Source organism: Oncorhynchus mykiss, chromosome 1 (assembly GCF_057628025.1).
Source record: "Oncorhynchus mykiss isolate SJ-2025 chromosome 1, ASM5762802v1, whole genome shotgun sequence".
Classification (NCBI taxonomy): Eukaryota; Metazoa; Chordata; class Actinopteri; order Salmoniformes; family Salmonidae; genus Oncorhynchus; species Oncorhynchus mykiss.
The window spans coordinates 17,864,513-17,886,109 of NC_143022.1; the positions used below are offsets into that span (position 1 = coordinate 17,864,513).

The following is a 21,597-nucleotide window of genomic DNA, read 5'->3' on the forward strand; positions in this document are numbered from 1 at the left end:
AGTGTTTTCTGCACCTGACAGGACTGTTTCGGTTTCGTTTATTCTCTTTGTTCTTTTGTTAGAGTGTTCTGTGGGTCTCCCCAACCTGCTGGACCCTGTGGCAGCCCCACGCACCAGGCTGTCTCTGCGTCTCCTCCCTCCAGTCCGGAGCCTCCAGTGATGCCCTCTAGTCCTGAGCCTTAAGAGTTGCCCTCCAGTCCGAGCCTCCAGCGACGCCCTCCAGTCCGGAGCCTCCAGTGACGCCCTCCAGTCCGGAGCCTCCAGAGTCGCCCTCCAGTCCGAGCCTCCAGCGACGCCCTCCAGTCCGGAGCCTCCAGTGACGCCCTCCAGTCCGGAGCCTCCAGAGTCGCCCTCCAGTCCGGAGCCTCCAGCGACGCCCTCCAGTCCGGAGCCTCCAACAAGGGTGCCCAGTCCGGGGCCCACAACGAGGGTGCCCAGTCCGGGGCCCACAACAAGCTACTGGGCCCGCTACGAGGGTGCCCAGTCTGGGGCCCACAACGAGGGTGCCCAGTAGCTTAGCCACAACGAGGCTGTCATGCCCTGACCGTAGAGAGCTTTTTATGTCTCTATTTTGGTTTGGTCAGGGTGTGATTTGGGTGGGAATTCTGTTCCTTTTTCTATGTTTTGTATTTCTTTATTTTGGCCGGGTATGGTTCTCAATCAGGGACAGCTGACTATTGTTGTCTCTGATTGGGAACCATACTTAGGTAGCTTTTTCCCACATGGTTTTTGTGGGTAGTTATTTTCTGTTTAGTGTTTTCTGCACCTGACAGGACTGTTTTGTTTTCGTTTATTCTCTTTGTTCTTTTGTTAGAGTGTTCAGTTTAAATAAAAAGTCATGAACACTTACCACGCTGCGCTTTGGTCCGATTCCTCCTCTTCAGACGACGACACCCGTTACAAACAGACGAAGATAATCTGCTTTCTAGGCATTGGTTTGATATAAAGGCACCAACACTGCACTGTCTTCTTGAGGTAGGGTAGTGACGTCTTTATGGAAGTGTACTGTATGCCCCTCTAGCCTCAAAGTAGAAATTACAGAAGATGTAGAAAGTAGCTAGCGGGAGAGAAGGGGGAAGTAGGAACATAGGGTGGGAATTATACTTAATAAATAACATTCTCATTGTAGTTAAGACAATAACCAATTAGATAATTAATGTTTTTGTGTTGTACAAGGAAACATGTAAACACATAAATACGAGCCGAGCAAACATGTGAGCATTATTTTGATTATTAAAATATACAAGACAATTTTCAAGAAGAGCAATACAGAAGCTTATTCTATGCTCCTATTGCCACTTTGACATTTTTTTTTTAATGTCACAGGGATATTTTGTAAGTCTATCGACAAAGATCAAATTAAATGAAGTCACCTTGGACCAAAACTAGTCTTTTGGATCCCTCTAGCAGCAACTACTGTATATGTATTATTTTATTCTCTATGTGTCACAATCGAAACTGGACTTCTGACACGTTATGGCATTTTCATACATGTTTGATTTTTATTATATTTAATTCCTGTTTTCATATAGGAGATATGAGTTACACGTTGGGAGAGGGTGTTTGCATTTCACCAATGGGTCTCTGGTCTTGCAGCGACTTCGTTTGAAGAGTGCTTGTTGTGTTAGTTCTCTAGGGCAAGGACAGGGAACCACACCGCACTACACAGTAAGACCTCTGTTATGTGTCACCTGTCCTAGAAGGGATATAGTCACAGTCTACAAGATAAGTTAAAGCTCATCTGTTGTAACACAAAATGTTACCATTCTTGCTATAGGCCACTAAACACAGGCAAGAAATGGCAGCAGAAAGTTGAACTTCAGGTAGTTGACAGTTTATATTTGAAAGTAAGCGGAGTAGCCTAGTAGAGGAACAGGTTAGAGGGGAACAGGGAAACACTGTGCTCAAAAAGCACATGTTCATGACATTTAATTTACTCTTACTGTTTCATACAGTACCAGTCAAAAGTTTGGACACACCTACTCATTCCAGGGTTTTTCTTTATTTTTAGTATTTTCTACATTGTAGAATAATAGTGAAGACATCAAAACGATGAAATAACACATATGGAATCATGTAGTAGGGGTGGTATACAGAAGATAGCCCTATTTGGTAAAATACCAAGTCCATATTATGGCAAGAACCGCTCAAATAAGCAAAGAGAAACGACAGTCCATCATTACTTTAAGACATGAAGGTCAGTCAATGCGGAACATTTCAAGAACTTTGAAAGTTTCTTCAAGGGCAGTCGCAAAAACCAATAGATTGATGATGAAACTGGCTCATGAGGACAGCCACAGGAAAGGAAGACAGAGTTACCTCTGCTGCAGAGGCTAAGTTCAATAGACTCAGACTCAGAAATTGCAGCCCAAATGAATGATTCACAGAGTTTAAGTAATAGACACATCAATGTCAACTGTTCAGAGGAGACTATGTGAGTCAGGCCTTCATTGCTGCAAAGAAACCACTACTAAAGTACACCCATAAGAACAAAAGACATGCTTGGGCCAAGAAACACGAGCAATGGGCATTAGACTGTGGAAATCTGTCCTTCCAATAAAATGTTATTTGATTTGACCTAACTCTCCCGGTTTTTCAACTTGTTGTTCAGTAAAGCCAAAGAGTGTCTATTATATTGACAAGATAGTCAAGTGACTGCTCCAACGATCGAAAAACATGTTCTCAAAGATTAAAGGAAGGCAGGAAGAGGCAAGATCATGTTAGGACCATTCTAGTCAATGAGAGGGCAGATATGTGTGAACAATAGGCCATAGATATTAAAAGAGGAGTCATCTTTATATTTGTGCAATTATAGTGTCTGTGCTAGCAAGGGCAGCGCCATTGAGATTCTCCATTTTAAAGTAGTTCATTTTCTTATTCTTCATTGGCTGATTGCTCCCAACTCATAGGAACCCACAGCCAGTTGAATACTTCTAATTGGTGGAAGCCCTCAATAGCAACGTCCTTAAAAGTGTTATATCCATGATGATTCCTCTATCCATCTCTATGACAACAAGCACAACCCTGATGTAGTCGTTTTTTTCTAATTTTCCGAAATGCCACGTGCTTCCACTTATATCAATGCATTCGTAACAATCTAACCACGAAACGTATATTATATCAAATAAGTCTCACTTAGCAATTCATTTTTTTGGTTGAACAAATTCGACACTCATTCATTGACCATACAAAAATCCTCACTACGTGGGTTTATTTTCGTTTTCGTGGACAGATTTTGGGTGGAGTAAAACTTCTCCATTAGTCTCTTCCTCTCTGCTGCCGTACGTTTTTGTGTACTCAAGAACCGTGAACGAGCATATTCAGGTGAGTGTTGCATTCATTTTAAGACGTTTTGAGCTAGTTCTGATATTAAGAACTTTATATTTTGACCCGTTCATGTGGATAATCCTTATTTGTGCCAATCCTGCTGTCTTTAGGTTGACAATTATTTTGAAAATTAGCAGCATGCCAATGCAAACACCATTTTGTTGTGATTTTGTTATTGATCTATTTGAAATGTTTTAATTTTTCTCTGTAACAAAAACAACTTCACAGTTGTACAACTTTGTCTTTTTTGCGTGTGCCAAATTCAGTTTCGTTTCGTTTCTTTATCCTGACCACTGTGAAGGAAAGGGCGTGGTGAAAGTGAAAGTTAAGCTCTTCACATAGCATCTGATCATGTAGCAGTCTATTGCTCTTATCAGACAGTCAAAATGAGCACAGACTGTTTACTTTGGTGAAACAATGTACAATCTAATGAATTTGACATCTGCACGTTTCAACAAACTCAAAATAGCCAGTTTACAGAATCTCGCAGGTGTTTAGGGTGGCTTGGGGTTAAACACCAGGGTTGACCGGTCCAGTTAAAATGTAAAATTGAAAAGACCTAAAAACCTGCCCAGAAAGTCTGAAAACTTGCCATTTTTTCGCAGCAACGGAGGAGTTGCCATGTTTATCCAATAAATACATTTTCTATAACGTTATTGATCTAATTGAGACGGAATAACAAAGTAATTTGTAACGACAAGAAGCCAAATTAAGTTTCCCATCAAAATAATAATTATTATTGGGGAGCTAATGTGATGTAATAGCCTTGTGGTTGGACCGGTAACCGAAAGGTTGCTGGATCGAATCCCCGAGCTGACAAGGTAAAAATCTGTCGTTCTGACCCTAAATAAGGCACTGTTCCCGGGGCGCCGACGACGTGGATGTCGATTAAGGCAGCCCTCCGCACCTCTGATTCAGAGGGGTTGGGTTAAATGCAGAAGACACATTTCAGTTGAAGCCATTCAATTGTACAACTGACTTGGTACCCCCTTTCCTAATAAAGGAATTTCAATATGTTCCAACAAAAATTATAATTCGCTTTTATTAAACTTGCTAGATCTTTTTCCCTCAATGGATGTCGATTTAACTCGTTTGACTGCTATGATTTTAAATAAATCCCTTTTTGAGCATGTGCAAAACTATAGATAAATCCGACAGAGTGAGTGATAAAAGTTGGACAGAGGATCTCGAAATCTCTGCAAAGAAACACTTGGACGAACTTCAAAAATCACGTTAGGCTATTTTCTGGCAATTGTGCCTTTTAGTATGTGCCAGCTGTTAAGACTACAAACAGTTATAAATGGTATATTTGCGAGATTTACTTGTCATTTCAATAGGCATATGGCCTATGCTACTGACTACAATCTGGATTTGTGATTGTCTGTAGCCTATAGCCCCGATTTTTCTCATAACAGAAGCACGCAAGGGAGTTCCATAACTTCCATTTCAAATTCACTCGCGCAGTGCACGAGACCCAAGAACTGAGCATGCTTAAAACTTTGACTTGATACGATTTTTCACAAGTATGGTTGACATTAGAATGCAGTTTAAACCACCTCTGAGTGAATGTATCTAATTCACTCTAGTGTGTCTGAAGTAGGTTTCCAGTGCTTTGTTGCTGTTATTTCTGGATGCACATCAGTTCTTGCGTGTTAATTATACTGTTTTATGAAAAAGGGTTGGAAATACACTATATATACAAATTAGTGGATTCGGTTATTTCAGCCACACCCCTTGCTGACAGGTGTATAAAATCGAGCACACAGCCATGCAATCTCCATAGACAAACAGTGGCAGTAGAATGGCCTTACTGATGAGCCACACAAGCTCACATAACGGGACCGCTAAAGCGCGTAAAAACCATCTGTCCTCAGTTGCAACACTCACTACTGAGTTCCAAACTGCCCCTGGAAGCAAAGTCAATACAAGAACTGTTAGTCGGAAGTTCCTTGAATTAGGTTTCCATGGCCAAGCAGCCGCACACAAGCTTAAGATCACCATGTGCAATGGCCTGGGGCTGTTTTCCATGGTTCAGGCCAGTCCCCTTAGTACCAGTGATGGGAAATCTTAACACTACAGCATACAATGACATTCTAGACATTTCGGTGCTTCCAACATTGTGGCAACAGTTTGGGGATGGCCCTTTCCTGTTTCAGCATGACAATACCCTGTGTACAAAGCAAGGTCCATACAGAAATGGTTTGTCGAGATCGTTGTGGAAGAACTTGACTGGCCTGCACAGAGCCCTGACCTCTACCCCATCGAACACCTTTGGGATTAATTGTAACACCAACTGTGAAACAGGCCTAATCACCCAACATCAGTGCCCGACCTCACTAATGCCCTTGTGGCTGAATGGAAACAAGTCCCTGCAGCAATGTTCCAACATCTATTGGAAAGCCTTCCCAGAAAAGTGGAGGCTCTTATAGCAGCAAAGGGGGGGACCAACTCCATATTAATGCCCATGATTTTGGAATGAGATGTTGGAATGAGAGTAGGTGTCCACATATTTTTGTATATAGTATATGTATGTAGTGTATATATACAGTGCTTTCGCAAAGTATTCAGACCTTGACTTTTTCCATATTTTATGTTACAGCCTTATTCTAAAATTGATTAAATAATCTACACACACTACCCCATAATGACAAAGGGAAAACAGATAAAAACACTTTTTTAAACAGAAATACCTTGTTTACGTAAGTATTCAGACCCTTTGCTATGAGACTCGAAATTGAGCTCAGTTGCATCCCGTTTCCATTGATCATCCTTGATATTTCTACAACTTGACTGGAGTCCACCTGATGTAAATTCAGTTGATTGGACATGATTTGGAAAGGCACAAACCTGTGGACGGGTACCAAAAAATGTCTGCAGCATTGAAGGTCCCCAAGAACAGTGGCCTTCATTATTCTAAAATGGAGGAAGTTTGGAACCACCAAGACTCTTCCTAGAGCTGAGCAATCGAGGGAGAAGGACCTTGGTCAGTGACATGACCAAGATCCCGATAGTCACTCTGACAGAGCCTGCACAGAGCCCTGTCAGACTGCACAGAGTTCCTTTGTGGAGATGGGAGAACCTTCCAGAAGGACAACCGTCCTTGCAGCACTCAACCAATTAGGCCTTTATGGTAGAGTGGTCAGACGGAAGACACTCCTCAGTAAAAGGCACATGAGAGTCCTTTTGGAATTTGGCAAAAGGCACCTAAAGACTCTCAGACCATGAGAAACAAGATTCTCTGGCCTGATGAAACCAAGATTTAACTATTTTTTGGCCTGAATGCCAAGCATCACGTCTGGAGTAAATCTGGCACCATGCCTATGTTGAAGCATGGTGGTGGCAGCATCATGCTGTAGGGATGTTTGTCAGCTGCAGGGACTTGGAGACTAGTCAGGATCAAGGCAAAGATGAACGGCGCAAAGTACAGAGAAAACCTTGATGAAAACCTGCTCCAGAGTGCTAAGAACCTCAGATTGGGGCGATGGTTCACCTTCTAACAAGACAACGACCCAAAGCACACAGCCAAAACAAGACAAGAGTATCTTTGTTCTTTTGTTAGAGTGTTCAGTTTAAATAAAAAGTCATGAACACTTACCACGCTGCGCTTTGGTCCGATTCCTCCTCTTCAGACGACGACACCCGTTACAAACAGACGAAGATAATCTGCTTTCTAGGCATTGGTTTGATATAAAGGCACCAACACTGCACTGTCTTCTTGAGGTAGGGTAGTGACGTCTTTATGGAAGTGTACTGTATGCCCCTCTAGCCTCAAAGTAGAAATTACAGAAGATGTAGAAAGTAGCTAGCGGGAGAGAAGGGGGAAGTAGGAACATAGGGTGGGAATTATACTTAATAAATAACATTCTCATTGTAGTTAAGACAATAACCAATTAGATAATTAATGTTTTTGTGTTGTACAAGGAAACATGTAAACACATAAATACGAGCCGAGCAAACATGTGAGCATTATTTTGATTATTAAAATATACAAGACAATTTTCAAGAAGAGCAATACAGAAGCTTATTCTATGCTCCTATTGCCACTTTGACATTTTTTTTTTAATGTCACAGGGATATTTTGTAAGTCTATCGACAAAGATCAAATTAAATGAAGTCACCTTGGACCAAAACTAGTCTTTTGGATCCCTCTAGCAGCAACTACTGTATATGTATTATTTTATTCTCTATGTGTCACAATCGAAACTGGACTTCTGACACGTTATGGCATTTTCATACATGTTTGATTTTTATTATATTTAATTCCTGTTTTCATATAGGAGATATGAGTTACACGTTGGGAGAGGGTGTTTGCATTTCACCAATGGGTCTCTGGTCTTGCAGCGACTTCGTTTGAAGAGTGCTTGTTGTGTTAGTTCTCTAGGGCAAGGACAGGGAACTACACCGCACTACACAGTAAGACCTCTGTTATGTGTCACCTGTCCTAGAAGGGATATAGTCACAGTCTACAAGATAAGTTAAAGCTCATCTGTTGTAACACAAAATGTTACCATTCTTGCTATAGGCCACTAAACACAGGCAAGAAATGGCAGCAGAAAGTTGAACTTCAGGTAGTTGACAGTTTATATTTGAAAGTAAGCGGAGTAGCCTAGTAGAGGAACAGGTTAGAGGGGAACAGGGAAACACTGTGCTCAAAAAGCACATGTTCATGACATTTAATTTACTCTTACTGTTTCATACAGTACCAGTCAAAAGTTTGGACACACCTACTCATTCCAGGGTTTTTCTTTATTTTTAGTATTTTCTACATTGTAGAATAATAGTGAAGACATCAAAACGATGAAATAACACATATGGAATCATGTAGTAGGGGTGGTATACAGAAGATAGCCCTATTTGGTAAAATACCAAGTCCATATTATGGCAAGAACCGCTCAAATAAGCAAAGAGAAACGACAGTCCATCATTACTTTAAGACATGAAGGTCAGTCAATGCGGAACATTTGAAGAACTTTGAAAGTTTCTTCAAGGGCAGTCGCAAAAACCAATAGATTGATGATGAAACTGGCTCATGAGGACAGCCACAGGAAAGGAAGACAGAGTTACCTCTGCTGCAGAGGCTAAGTTCAATAGACTCAGACTCAGAAATTGCAGCCCAAATGAATGATTCACAGAGTTTAAGTAATAGACACATCAATGTCAACTGTTCAGAGGAGACTATGTGAGTCAGGCCTTCATTGCTGCAAAGAAACCACTACTAAAGTACACCCATAAGAACAAAAGACATGCTTGGGCCAAGAAACACGAGCAATGGGCATTAGACTGTGGAAATCTGTCCTTCCAATAAAATGTTATTTGATTTGACCTAACTCTCCCGGTTTTTCAACTTGTTGTTCAGTAAAGCCAAAGAGTGTCTATTATATTGACAAGATAGTCAAGTGACTGCTCCAACGATCGAAAAACATGTTCTCAAAGATTAAAGGAAGGCAGGAAGAGGCAAGATCATGTTAGGACCATTCTAGTCAATGAGAGGGCAGATATGTGTGAACAATAGGCCATAGATATTAAAAGAGGAGTCATCTTTATATTTGTGCAATTATAGTGTCTGTGCTAGCAAGGGCAGCGCCATTGAGATTCTCCATTTTAAAGTAGTTCATTTTCTTATTCTTCATTGGCTGATTGCTCCCAACTCATAGGAACCCACAGCCAGTTGAATACTTCTAATTGGTGGAAGCCCTCAATAGCAACGTCCTTAAAAGTGTTATATCCATGATGATTCCTCTATCCATCTCTATGACAACAAGCACAACCCTGATGTAGTCGTTTTTTTCTAATTTTCCGAAATGCCACGTGCTTCCACTTATATCAATGCATTCGTAACAATCTAACCACGAAACGTATATTATATCAAATAAGTCTCACTTAGCAATTCATTTTTTTGGTTGAACAAATTCGACACTCATTCATTGACCATACAAAAATCCTCACTACGTGGGTTTATTTTCGTTTTCGTGGACAGATTTTGGGTGGAGTAAAACTTCTCCATTAGTCTCTTCCTCTCTGCTGCCGTACGTTTTTGTGTACTCAAGAACCGTGAACGAGCATATTCAGGTGAGTGTTGCATTCATTTTAAGACGTTTTGAGCTAGTTCTGATATTAAGAACTTTATATTTTGACCCGTTCATGTGGATAATCCTTATTTGTGCCAATCCTGCTGTCTTTAGGTTGACAATTATTTTGAAAATTAGCAGCATGCCAATGCAAACACCATTTTGTTGTGATTTTGTTATTGATCTATTTGAAATGTTTTAATTTTTCTCTGTAACAAAAACAACTTCACAGTTGTACAACTTTGTCTTTTTTGCGTGTGCCAAATTCAGTTTCGTTTCGTTTCTTTATCCTGACCACTGTGAAGGAAAGGGCGTGGTGAAAGTGAAAGTTAAGCTCTTCACATAGCATCTGATCATGTAGCAGTCTATTGCTCTTATCAGACAGTCAAAATGAGCACAGACTGTTTACTTTGGTGAAACAATGTACAATCTAATGAATTTGACATCTGCACGTTTCAACAAACTCAAAATAGCCAGTTTACAGAATCTCGCAGGTGTTTAGGGTGGCTTGGGGTTAAACACCAGGGTTGACCGGTCCAGTTAAAATGTAAAATTGAAAAGACCTAAAAACCTGCCCAGAAAGTCTGAAAACTTGCCATTTTTTCGCAGCAACGGAGGAGTTGCCATGTTTATCCAATAAATACATTTTCTATAACGTTATTGATCTAATTGAGACGGAATAACAAAGTAATTTGTAACGACAAGAAGCCAAATTAAGTTTCCCATCAAAATAATAATTATTATTGGGGAGCTAATGTGATGTAATAGCCTTGTGGTTGGACCGGTAACCGAAAGGTTGCTGGATCGAATCCCCGAGCTGACAAGGTAAAAATCTGTCGTTCTGACCCTAAATAAGGCACTGTTCCCGGGGCGCCGACGACGTGGATGTCGATTAAGGCAGCCCTCCGCACCTCTGATTCAGAGGGGTTGGGTTAAATGCAGAAGACACATTTCAGTTGAAGCCATTCAATTGTACAACTGACTTGGTACCCCCTTTCCTAATAAAGGAATTTCAATATGTTCCAACAAAAATTATAATTCGCTTTTATTAAACTTGCTAGATCTTTTTCCCTCAATGGATGTCGATTTAACTCGTTTGACTGCTATGATTTTAAATAAATCCCTTTTTGAGCATGTGCAAAACTATAGATAAATCCGACAGAGTGAGTGATAAAAGTTGGACAGAGGATCTCGAAATCTCTGCAAAGAAACACTTGGACGAACTTCAAAAATCACGTTAGGCTATTTTCTGGCAATTGTGCCTTTTAGTATGTGCCAGCTGTTAAGACTACAAACAGTTATAAATGGTATATTTGCGAGATTTACTTGTCATTTCAATAGGCATATGGCCTATGCTACTGACTACAATCTGGATTTATGATTGTATGTGATTGTCTGTAGCCTATAGCCCCGATTTTTCTCATAACAGAAGCACGCAAGGGAGTTCCATAACTTCCATTTCAAATTCACTCGCGCAGTGCACGAGACCCAAGAACTGAGCATGCTTAAAACTTTGACTTGATACGATTTTTCACAAGTATGGTTGACATTAGAATGCAGTTTAAACCACCTCTGAGTGAATGTATCTAATTCACTCTAGTGTGTCTGAAGTAGGTTTCCAGTGCTTTGTTGCTGTTATTTCTGGATGCACATCAGTTCTTGCGTGTTAATTATACTGTTTTATGAAAAAGGGTTGGAAATACACTATATATACAAATTAGTGGATTCGGTTATTTCAGCCACACCCCTTGCTGACAGGTGTATAAAATCGAGCACACAGCCATGCAATCTCCATAGACAAACAGTGGCAGTAGAATGGCCTTACTGATGAGCCACACAAGCTCACATAACGGGACCGCTAAAGCGCGTAAAAACCATCTGTCCTCAGTTGCAACACTCACTACTGAGTTCCAAACTGCCCCTGGAAGCAAAGTCAATACAAGAACTGTTAGTCGGAAGTTCCTTGAATTAGGTTTCCATGGCCAAGCAGCCGCACACAAGCTTAAGATCACCATGTGCAATGGCCTGGGGCTGTTTTCCATGGTTCAGGCCAGTCCCCTTAGTACCAGTGATGGGAAATCTTAACACTACAGCATACAATGACATTCTAGACATTTCGGTGCTTCCAACATTGTGGCAACAGTTTGGGGATGGCCCTTTCCTGTTTCAGCATGACAATACCCTGTGTACAAAGCAAGGTCCATACAGAAATGGTTTGTCGAGATCGTTGTGGAAGAACTTGACTGGCCTGCACAGAGCCCTGACCTCTACCCCATCGAACACCTTTGGGATTAATTGTAACACCAACTGTGAAACAGGCCTAATCACCCAACATCAGTGCCCGACCTCACTAATGCCCTTGTGGCTGAATGGAAACAAGTCCCTGCAGCAATGTTCCAACATCTATTGGAAAGCCTTCCCAGAAAAGTGGAGGCTCTTATAGCAGCAAAGGGGGGGACCAACTCCATATTAATGCCCATGATATTGGAATGAGATGTTGGAATGAGAGTAGGTGTCCACATATTTTTGTATATAGTATATGTATGTAGTGTATATATACAGTGCTTTCGCAAAGTATTCAGACCTTGACTTTTTCCATATTTTATGTTACAGCCTTATTCTAAAATTGATTAAATAATCTACACACACTACCCCATAATGACAAAGGGAAAACAGATAAAAACACTTTTTTAAACAGAAATACCTTGTTTACGTAAGTATTCAGACCCTTTGCTATGAGACTCGAAATTGAGCTCAGTTGCATCCCGTTTCCATTGATCATCCTTGATATTTCTACAACTTGACTGGAGTCCACCTGATGTAAATTCAGTTGATTGGACATGATTTGGAAAGGCACAAACCTGTGGACGGGTACCAAAAAATGTCTGCAGCATTGAAGGTCCCCAAGAACAGTGGCCTTCATTATTCTAAAATGGAGGAAGTTTGGAACCACCAAGACTCTTCCTAGAGCTGAGCAATCGAGGGAGAAGGACCTTGGTCAGTGACATGACCAAGATCCCGATAGTCACTCTGACAGAGCCTGCACAGAGCCCTGTCAGACTGCACAGAGTTCCTTTGTGGAGATGGGAGAACCTTCCAGAAGGACAACCGTCCTTGCAGCACTCAACCAATTAGGCCTTTATGGTAGAGTGGTCAGACGGAAGACACTCCTCAGTAAAAGGCACATGAGAGTCCTTTTGGAATTTGGCAAAAGGCACCTAAAGACTCTCAGACCATGAGAAACAAGATTCTCTGGCCTGATGAAACCAAGATTTAACTATTTTTTGGCCTGAATGCCAAGCATCACGTCTGGAGTAAATCTGGCACCATGCCTATGTTGAAGCATGGTGGTGGCAGCATCATGCTGTAGGGATGTTTGTCAGCTGCAGGGACTTGGAGACTAGTCAGGATCAAGGCAAAGATGAACGGCGCAAAGTACAGAGAAAACCTTGATGAAAACCTGCTCCAGAGTGCTAAGAACCTCAGATTGGGGCGATGGTTCACCTTCTAACAAGACAACGACCCAAAGCACACAGCCAAAACAAGACAAGAGTATCTTTGTTCTTTTGTTAGAGTGTTCAGTTTAAATAAAAAGTCATGAACACTTACCACGCTGCGCTTTGGTCCGATTCCTCCTCTTCAGACGACGACACCCGTTACAAACAGACGAAGATAATCTGCTTTCTAGGCATTGGTTTGATATAAAGGCACCAACGCTGCACTGTCTTCTTGAGGTAGGGTAGTGACGTCTTTATGGAAGTGTACTGTATGCCCCTCTAGCCTCAAAGTAGAAATTACAGAAGATGTAGAAAGTAGCTAGCGGGAGAGAAGGGGGAAGTAGGAACATAGGGTGGGAATTATACTTAATAAATAACATTCTCATTGTAGTTAAGACAATAACCAATTAGATAATGAATGTTTTTGTGTTGTACAAGGAAACATGTAAACACATAAATACGAGCCGAGCAAACATGTGAGCATTATTTTGATTATTAAAATATACAAGACAATTTTCAAGAAGAGCAATACAGAAGCTTATTCTATGCTCCTATTGCCACTTTGACATTTTTTTTTTAATGTCACAGGGATATTTTGTAAGTCTATCGACAAAGATCAAATTAAATGAAGTCACCTTGGACCAAAACTAGTCTTTTGGATCCCTCTAGCAGCAACTACTGTATATGTATTATTTTATTCTCTATGTGTCACAATCGAAACTGGACTTCTGACACGTTATGGCATTTTCATACATGTTTGATTTTTATTATATTTAATTCCTGTTTTCATATAGGAGATATGAGTTACACGTTGGGAGAGGGTGTTTGCATTTCACCAATGGGTCTCTGGTCTTGCAGCGACTTCGTTTGAAGAGTGCTTGTTGTGTTAGTTCTCTAGGGCAAGGACAGGGAACTACACCGCACTACACAGTAAGACCTCTGTTATGTGTCACCTGTCCTAGAAGGGATATAGTCACAGTCTACAAGATAAGTTAAAGCTCATCTGTTGTAACACAAAATGTTACCATTCTTGCTATAGGCCACTAAACACAGGCAAGAAATGGCAGCAGAAAGTTGAACTTCAGGTAGTTGACAGTTTATATTTGAAAGTAAGCGGAGTAGCCTAGTAGAGGAACAGGTTAGAGGGGAACAGGGAAACACTGTGCTCAAAAAGCACATGTTCATGACATTTAATTTACTCTTACTGTTTCATACAGTACCAGTCAAAAGTTTGGACACACCTACTCATTCCAGGGTTTTTCTTTATTTTTAGTATTTTCTACATTGTAGAATAATAGTGAAGACATCAAAACGATGAAATAACACATATGGAATCATGTAGTAGGGGTGGTATACAGAAGATAGCCCTATTTGGTAAAATACCAAGTCCATATTATGGCAAGAACCGCTCAAATAAGCAAAGAGAAACGACAGTCCATCATTACTTTAAGACATGAAGGTCAGTCAATGCGGAACATTTGAAGAACTTTGAAAGTTTCTTCAAGGGCAGTCGCAAAAACCAATAGATTGATGATGAAACTGGCTCATGAGGACAGCCACAGGAAAGGAAGACAGAGTTACCTCTGCTGCAGAGGCTAAGTTCAATAGACTCAGACTCAGAAATTGCAGCCCAAATGAATGATTCACAGAGTTTAAGTAATAGACACATCAATGTCAACTGTTCAGAGGAGACTATGTGAGTCAGGCCTTCATTGCTGCAAAGAAACCACTACTAAAGTACACCCATAAGAACAAAAGACATGCTTGGGCCAAGAAACACGAGCAATGGGCATTAGACTGTGGAAATCTGTCCTTCCAATAAAATGTTATTTGATTTGACCTAACTCTCCCGGTTTTTCAACTTGTTGTTCAGTAAAGCCAAAGAGTGTCTATTATATTGACAAGATAGTCAAGTGACTGCTCCAACGATCGAAAAACATGTTCTCAAAGATTAAAGGAAGGCAGGAAGAGGCAAGATCATGTTAGGACCATTCTAGTCAATGAGAGGGCAGATATGTGTGAACAATAGGCCATAGATATTAAAAGAGGAGTCATCTTTATATTTGTGCAATTATAGTGTCTGTGCTAGCAAGGGCAGCGCCATTGAGATTCTCCATTTTAAAGTAGTTCATTTTCTTATTCTTCATTGGCTGATTGCTCCCAACTCATAGGAACCCACAGCCAGTTGAATACTTCTAATTGGTGGAAGCCCTCAATAGCAACGTCCTTAAAAGTGTTATATCCATGATGATTCCTCTATCCATCTCTATGACAACAAGCACAACCCTGATGTAGTCGTTTTTTTCTAATTTTCCGAAATGCCACGTGCTTCCACTTATATCAATGCATTCGTAACAATCTAACCACGAAACGTATATTAGATCAAATAAGTCTCACTTAGCAATTCATTTTTTTGGTTGAACAAATTCGACACTCATTCATTGACCATACAAAAATCCTCACTACGTGGGTTTATTTTCGTTTTCGTGGACAGATTTTGGGTGGAGTAAAACTTCTCCATTAGTCTCTTCCTCTCTGCTGCCGTACGTTTTTGTGTACTCAAGAACCGTGAACGAGCATATTCAGGTGAGTGTTGCATTCATTTTAAGACGTTTTGAGCTAGTTCTGATATTAAGAACTTTATATTTTGACCCGTTCATGTGGATAATCCTTATTTGTGCCAATCCTGCTGTCTTTAGGTTGACAATTATTTTGAAAATTAGCAGCATGCCAATGCAAACACCATTTTGTTGTGATTTTGTTATTGATCTATTTGAAATGTTTTAATTTTTCTCTGTAACAAAAACAACTTCACAGTTGTACAACTTTGTCTTTTTTGCGTGTGCCAAATTCAGTTTCGTTTCGTTTCTTTATCCTGACCACTGTGAAGGAAAGGGCGTGGTGAAAGTGAAAGTTAAGCTCTTCACATAGCATCTGATCATGTAGCAGTCTATTGCTCTTATCAGACAGTCAAAATGAGCACAGACTGTTTACTTTGGTGAAACAATGTACAATCTAATGAATTTGACATCTGCACGTTTCAACAAACTCAAAATAGCCAGTTTACAGAATCTCGCAGGTGTTTAGGGTGGCTTGGGGTTAAACACCAGGGTTGACCGGTCCAGTTAAAATGTAAAATTGAAAAGACCTAAAAACCTGCCCAGAAAGTCTGAAAACTTGCCATTTTTTCGCAGCAACGGAGGAGTTGCCATGTTTATCCAATAAATACATTTTCTATAACGTTATTGATCTAATTGAGACGGAATAACAAAGTAATTTGTAACGACAAGAAGCCAAATTAAGTTTCCCATCAAAATAATAATTATTATTGGGGAGCTAATGTGATGTAATAGCCTTGTGGTTGGACCGGTAACCGAAAGGTTGCTGGATCGAATCCCCGAGCTGACAAGGTAAAAATCTGTCGTTCTGACCCTAAATAAGGCACTGTTCCCGGGGCGCCGACGACGTGGATGTCGATTAAGGCAGCCCTCCGCACCTCTGATTCAGAGGGGTTGGGTTAAATGCAGAAGACACATTTCAGTTGAAGCCATTCAATTGTACAACTGACTTGGTACCCCCTTTCCTAATAAAGGAATTTCAATATGTTCCAACAAAAATTATAATTCGCTTTTATTAAACTTGCTAGATCTTTTTCCCTCAATGGATGTCGATTTAACTCGTTTGACTGCTATGATTTTAAATAAATCCCTTTTTGAGCATGTGCAAAACTATAGATAAATCCGACAGAGTGAGTGATAAAAGTTGGACAGAGGATCTCGAAATCTCTGCAAAGAAACACTTGGACGAACTTCAAAAATCACGTTAGGCTATTTTCTGGCAATTGTGCCTTTTAGTATGTGCCAGCTGTTAAGACTACAAACAGTTATAAATGGTATATTTGCGAGATTTACTTGTCATTTCAATAGGCATATGGCCTATGCTACTGACTACAATCTGGATTTATGATTGTATGTGATTGTCTGTAGCCTATAGCCCCGATTTTTCTCATAACAGAAGCACGCAAGGGAGTTCCATAACTTCCATTTCAAATTCACTCGCGCAGTGCACGAGACCCAAGAACTGAGCATGCTTAAAACTTTGACTTGATACGATTTTTCACAAGTATGGTTGACATTAGAATGCAGTTTAAACCACCTCTGAGTGAATGTATCTAATTCACTCTAGTGTGTCTGAAGTAGGTTTCCAGTGCTTTGTTGCTGTTATTTCTGGATGCACATCAGTTCTTGCGTGTTAATTATACTGTTTTATGAAAAAGGGTTGGAAATACACTATATATACAAATTAGTGGATTCGGTTATTTCAGCCACACCCCTTGCTGACAGGTGTATAAAATCGAGCACACAGCCATGCAATCTCCATAGACAAACAGTGGCAGTAGAATGGCCTTACTGATGAGCCACACAAGCTCACATAACGGGACCGCTAAAGCGCGTAAAAACCATCTGTCCTCAGTTGCAACACTCACTACTGAGTTCCAAACTGCCCCTGGAAGCAAAGTCAATACAAGAACTGTTAGTCGGAAGTTCCTTGAATTAGGTTTCCATGGCCAAGCAGCCGCACACAAGCTTAAGATCACCATGTGCAATGGCCTGGGGCTGTTTTCCATGGTTCAGGCCAGTCCCCTTAGTACCAGTGATGGGAAATCTTAACACTACAGCATACAATGACATTCTAGACATTTCGGTGCTTCCAACATTGTGGCAACAGTTTGGGGATGGCCCTTTCCTGTTTCAGCATGACAATACCCTGTGTACAAAGCAAGGTCCATACAGAAATGGTTTGTCGAGATCGTTGTGGAAGAACTTGACTGGCCTGCACAGAGCCCTGACCTCTACCCCATCGAACACCTTTGGGATTAATTGTAACACCAACTGTGAAACAGGCCTAATCACCCAACATCAGTGCCCGACCTCACTAATGCCCTTGTGGCTGAATGGAAACAAGTCCCTGCAGCAATGTTCCAACATCTATTGGAAAGCCTTCCCAGAAAAGTGGAGGCTCTTATAGCAGCAAAGGGGGGGACCAACTCCATATTAATGCCCATGATATTGGAATGAGATGTTGGAATGAGAGTAGGTGTCCACATATTTTTGTATATAGTATATGTATGTAGTGTATATATACAGTGCTTTCGCAAAGTATTCAGACCTTGACTTTTTCCATATTTTATGTTACAGCCTTATTCTAAAATTGATTAAATAATCTACACACACTACCCCATAATGACAAAGGGAAAACAGATAAAAACACTTTTTTAAACAGAAATACCTTGTTTACGTAAGTATTCAGACCCTTTGCTATGAGACTCGAAATTGAGCTCAGTTGCATCCCGTTTCCATTGATCATCCTTGATATTTCTACAACTTGACTGGAGTCCACCTGATGTAAATTCAGTTGATTGGACATGATTTGGAAAGGCACAAACCTGTGGACGGGTACCAAAAAATGTCTGCAGCATTGAAGGTCCCCAAGAACAGTGGCCTTCATTATTCTAAAATGGAGGAAGTTTGGAACCACCAAGACTCTTCCTAGAGCTGAGCAATCGAGGGAGAAGGACCTTGGTCAGTGACATGACCAAGATCCCGATAGTCACTCTGACAGAGCCTGCACAGAGCCCTGTCAGACTGCACAGAGTTCCTTTGTGGAGATGGGAGAACCTTCCAGAAGGACAACCGTCCTTGCAGCACTCAACCAATTAGGCCTTTATGGTAGAGTGGTCAGACGGAAGACACTCCTCAGTAAAAGGCACATGAGAGTCCTTTTGGAATTTGGCAAAAGGCACCTAAAGACTCTCAGACCATGAGAAACAAGATTCTCTGGCCTGATGAAACCAAGATTTAACTATTTTTTGGCCTGAATGCCAAGCATCACGTCTGGAGTAAATCTGGCACCATGCCTATGTTGAAGCATGGTGGTGGCAGCATCATGCTGTAGGGATGTTTGTCAGCTGCAGGGACTTGGAGACTAGTCAGGATCAAGGCAAAGATGAACGGCGCAAAGTACAGAGAAAACCTTGATGAAAACCTGCTCCAGAGTGCTAAGAACCTCAGATTGGGGCGATGGTTCACCTTCTAACAAGACAACGACCCAAAGCACACAGCCAAAACAAGACAAGAGTATCTTTGTTCTTTTGTTAGAGTGTTCAGTTTAAATAAAAAGTCATGAACACTTACCACGCTGCGCTTTGGTCCGATTCCTCCTCTTCAGACGACGACACCCGTTACAAACAGACGAAGATAATCTGCTTTCTAGGCATTGGTTTGATATAAAGGCACCAACGCTGCACTGTCTTCTTGAGGTAGGGTAGTGACGTCTTTATGGAAGTGTACTGTATGCCCCTCTAGCCTCAAAGTAGAAATTACAGAAGATGTAGAAAGTAGCTAGCGGGAGAGAAGGGGGAAGTAGGAACATAGGGTGGGAATTATACTTAATAAATAACATTCTCATTGTAGTTAAGACAATAACCAATTAGATAATGAATGTTTTTGTGTTGTACAAGGAAACATGTAAACACATAAATACGAGCCGAGCAAACATGTGAGCATTATTTTGATTATTAAAATATACAAGACAATTTTCAAGAAGAGCAATACAGAAGCTTATTCTATGCTCCTATTGCCACTTTGACATTTTTTTTTTAATGTCACAGGGATATTTTGTAAGTCTATCGACAAAGATCAAATTAAATGAAGTCACCTTGGACCAAAACTAGTCTTTTGGATCCCTCTAGCAGCAACTACTGTATATGTATTATTTTATTCTCTATGTGTCACAATCGAAACTGGACTTCTGACACGTTATGGCATTTTCATACATGTTTGATTTTTATTATATTTAATTCCTGTTTTCATATAGGAGATATGAGTTACACGTTGGGAGAGGGTGTTTGCATTTCACCAATGGGTCTCTGGTCTTGCAGCGACTTCGTTTGAAGAGTGCTTGTTGTGTTAGTTCTCTAGGGCAAGGACAGGGAACTACACCGCACTACACAGTAAGACCTCTGTTATGTGTCACCTGTCCTAGAAGGGATATAGTCACAGTCTACAAGATAAGTTAAAGCTCATCTGTTGTAACACAAAATGTTACCATTCTTGCTATAGGCCACTAAACACAGGCAAGAAATGGCAGCAGAAAGTTGAACTTCAGGTAGTTGACAGTTTATATTTGAAAGTAAGCGGAGTAGCCTAGTAGAGGAACAGGTTAGAGGGGAACAGGGAAACACTGTGCTCAAAAAGCACATGTTCATGACATTTAATTTACTCTTACTGTTTCATACAGTACCAGTCAAAAGTTTGGACACACCTACTCATTCCAGGGTTTTTCTTTATTTTTAGTATTTTCTACATTGTAGAATAATAGTGAAGACATCAAAACGATGAAATAACACATATGGAATCATGTAGTAGGGGTGGTATACAGAAGATAGCCCTATTTGGTAAAATACCAAGTCCATATTATGGCAAGAACCGCTCAAATAAGCAAAGAGAAACGACAGTCCATCATTACTTTAAGACATGAAGGTCAGTCAATGCGGAACATTTCAAGAACTTTGAAAGTTTCTTCAAGGGCAGTCGCAAAAACCAATAGATTGATGATGAAACTGGCTCATGAGGACAGCCACAGGAAAGGAAGACAGAGTTACCTCTGCTGCAGAGGCTAAGTTCAATAGACTCAGACTCAGAAATTGCAGCCCAAATGAATGATTCACAGAGTTTAAGTAATAGACACATCAATGTCAACTGTTCAGAGGAGACTATGTGAGTCAGGCCTTCATTGCTGCAAAGAAACCACTACTAAAGTACACCCATAAGAACAAAAGACATGCTTGGGCCAAGAAACACGAGCAATGGGCATTAGACTGTGGAAATCTGTCCTTCCAATAAAATGTTATTTGATTTGACCTAACTCTCCCGGTTTTTCAACTTGTTGTTCAGTAAAGCCAAAGAGTGTCTATTATATTGACAAGATAGTCAAGTGACTGCTCCAACGATCGAAAAACATGTTCTCAAAGATTAAAGGAAGGCAGGAAGAGGCAAGATCATGTTAGGACCATTCTAGTCAATGAGAGGGCAGATATGTGTGAACAATAGGCCATAGATATTAAAAGAGGAGTCATCTTTATATTTGTGCAATTATAGTGTCTGTGCTAGCAAGGGCAGCGCCATTGAGATTCTCCATTTTAAAGTAGTTCATTTTCTTATTCTTCATTGGCTGATTGCTCCCAACTCATAGGAACCCACAGCCAGTTGAATACTTCTAATTGGTGGAAGCCCTCAATAGCAACGTCCTTAAAAGTGTTATATCCATGATGATTCCTCTATCCATCTCTATGACAACAAGCACAACCCTGATGTAGTCGTTTTTTTCTAATTTTCCGAAATGCCACGTGCTTCCACTTATATCAATGCATTCGTAACAATCTAACCACGAAACGTATATTAGATCAAATAAGTCTCACTTAGCAATTCATTTTTTTGGTTGAACAAATTCGACACTCATTCATTGACCATACAAAAATCCTCACTACGTGGGTTTATTTTCGTTTTCGTGGACAGATTTTGGGTGGAGTAAAACTTCTCCATTAGTCTCTTCCTCTCTGCTGCCGTACGTTTTTGTGTACTCAAGAACCGTGAACGAGCATATTCAGGTGAGTGTTGCATTCATTTTAAGACGTTTTGAGCTAG

At 40.6% G+C, this 21,597-nt stretch overlaps 2 protein-coding genes across 4 annotated transcripts in view; one reads left to right on the forward strand and one right to left on the reverse strand.

Moving 5' to 3' along the window:
• The window catches only part of LOC110491485 (uncharacterized), a 446,987-nt gene that overhangs the window by 372,974 nt on the left and 52,416 nt on the right, over nt 1–21,597 (reverse strand). The window lies entirely within an intron of this gene.
• Nucleotides 1,006–21,597, forward strand: part of LOC110491555 (interferon-induced protein 44-like) — a 28,843-nt gene continuing 8,251 nt past the window's right edge. The window contains exon 1 of the mRNA XM_090191043.1: nt 1,006–21,560. The gene's annotated coding sequence lies outside the window, so the exon portion shown is untranslated. The remainder of the gene's footprint in view (nt 21,561–21,597) is intronic.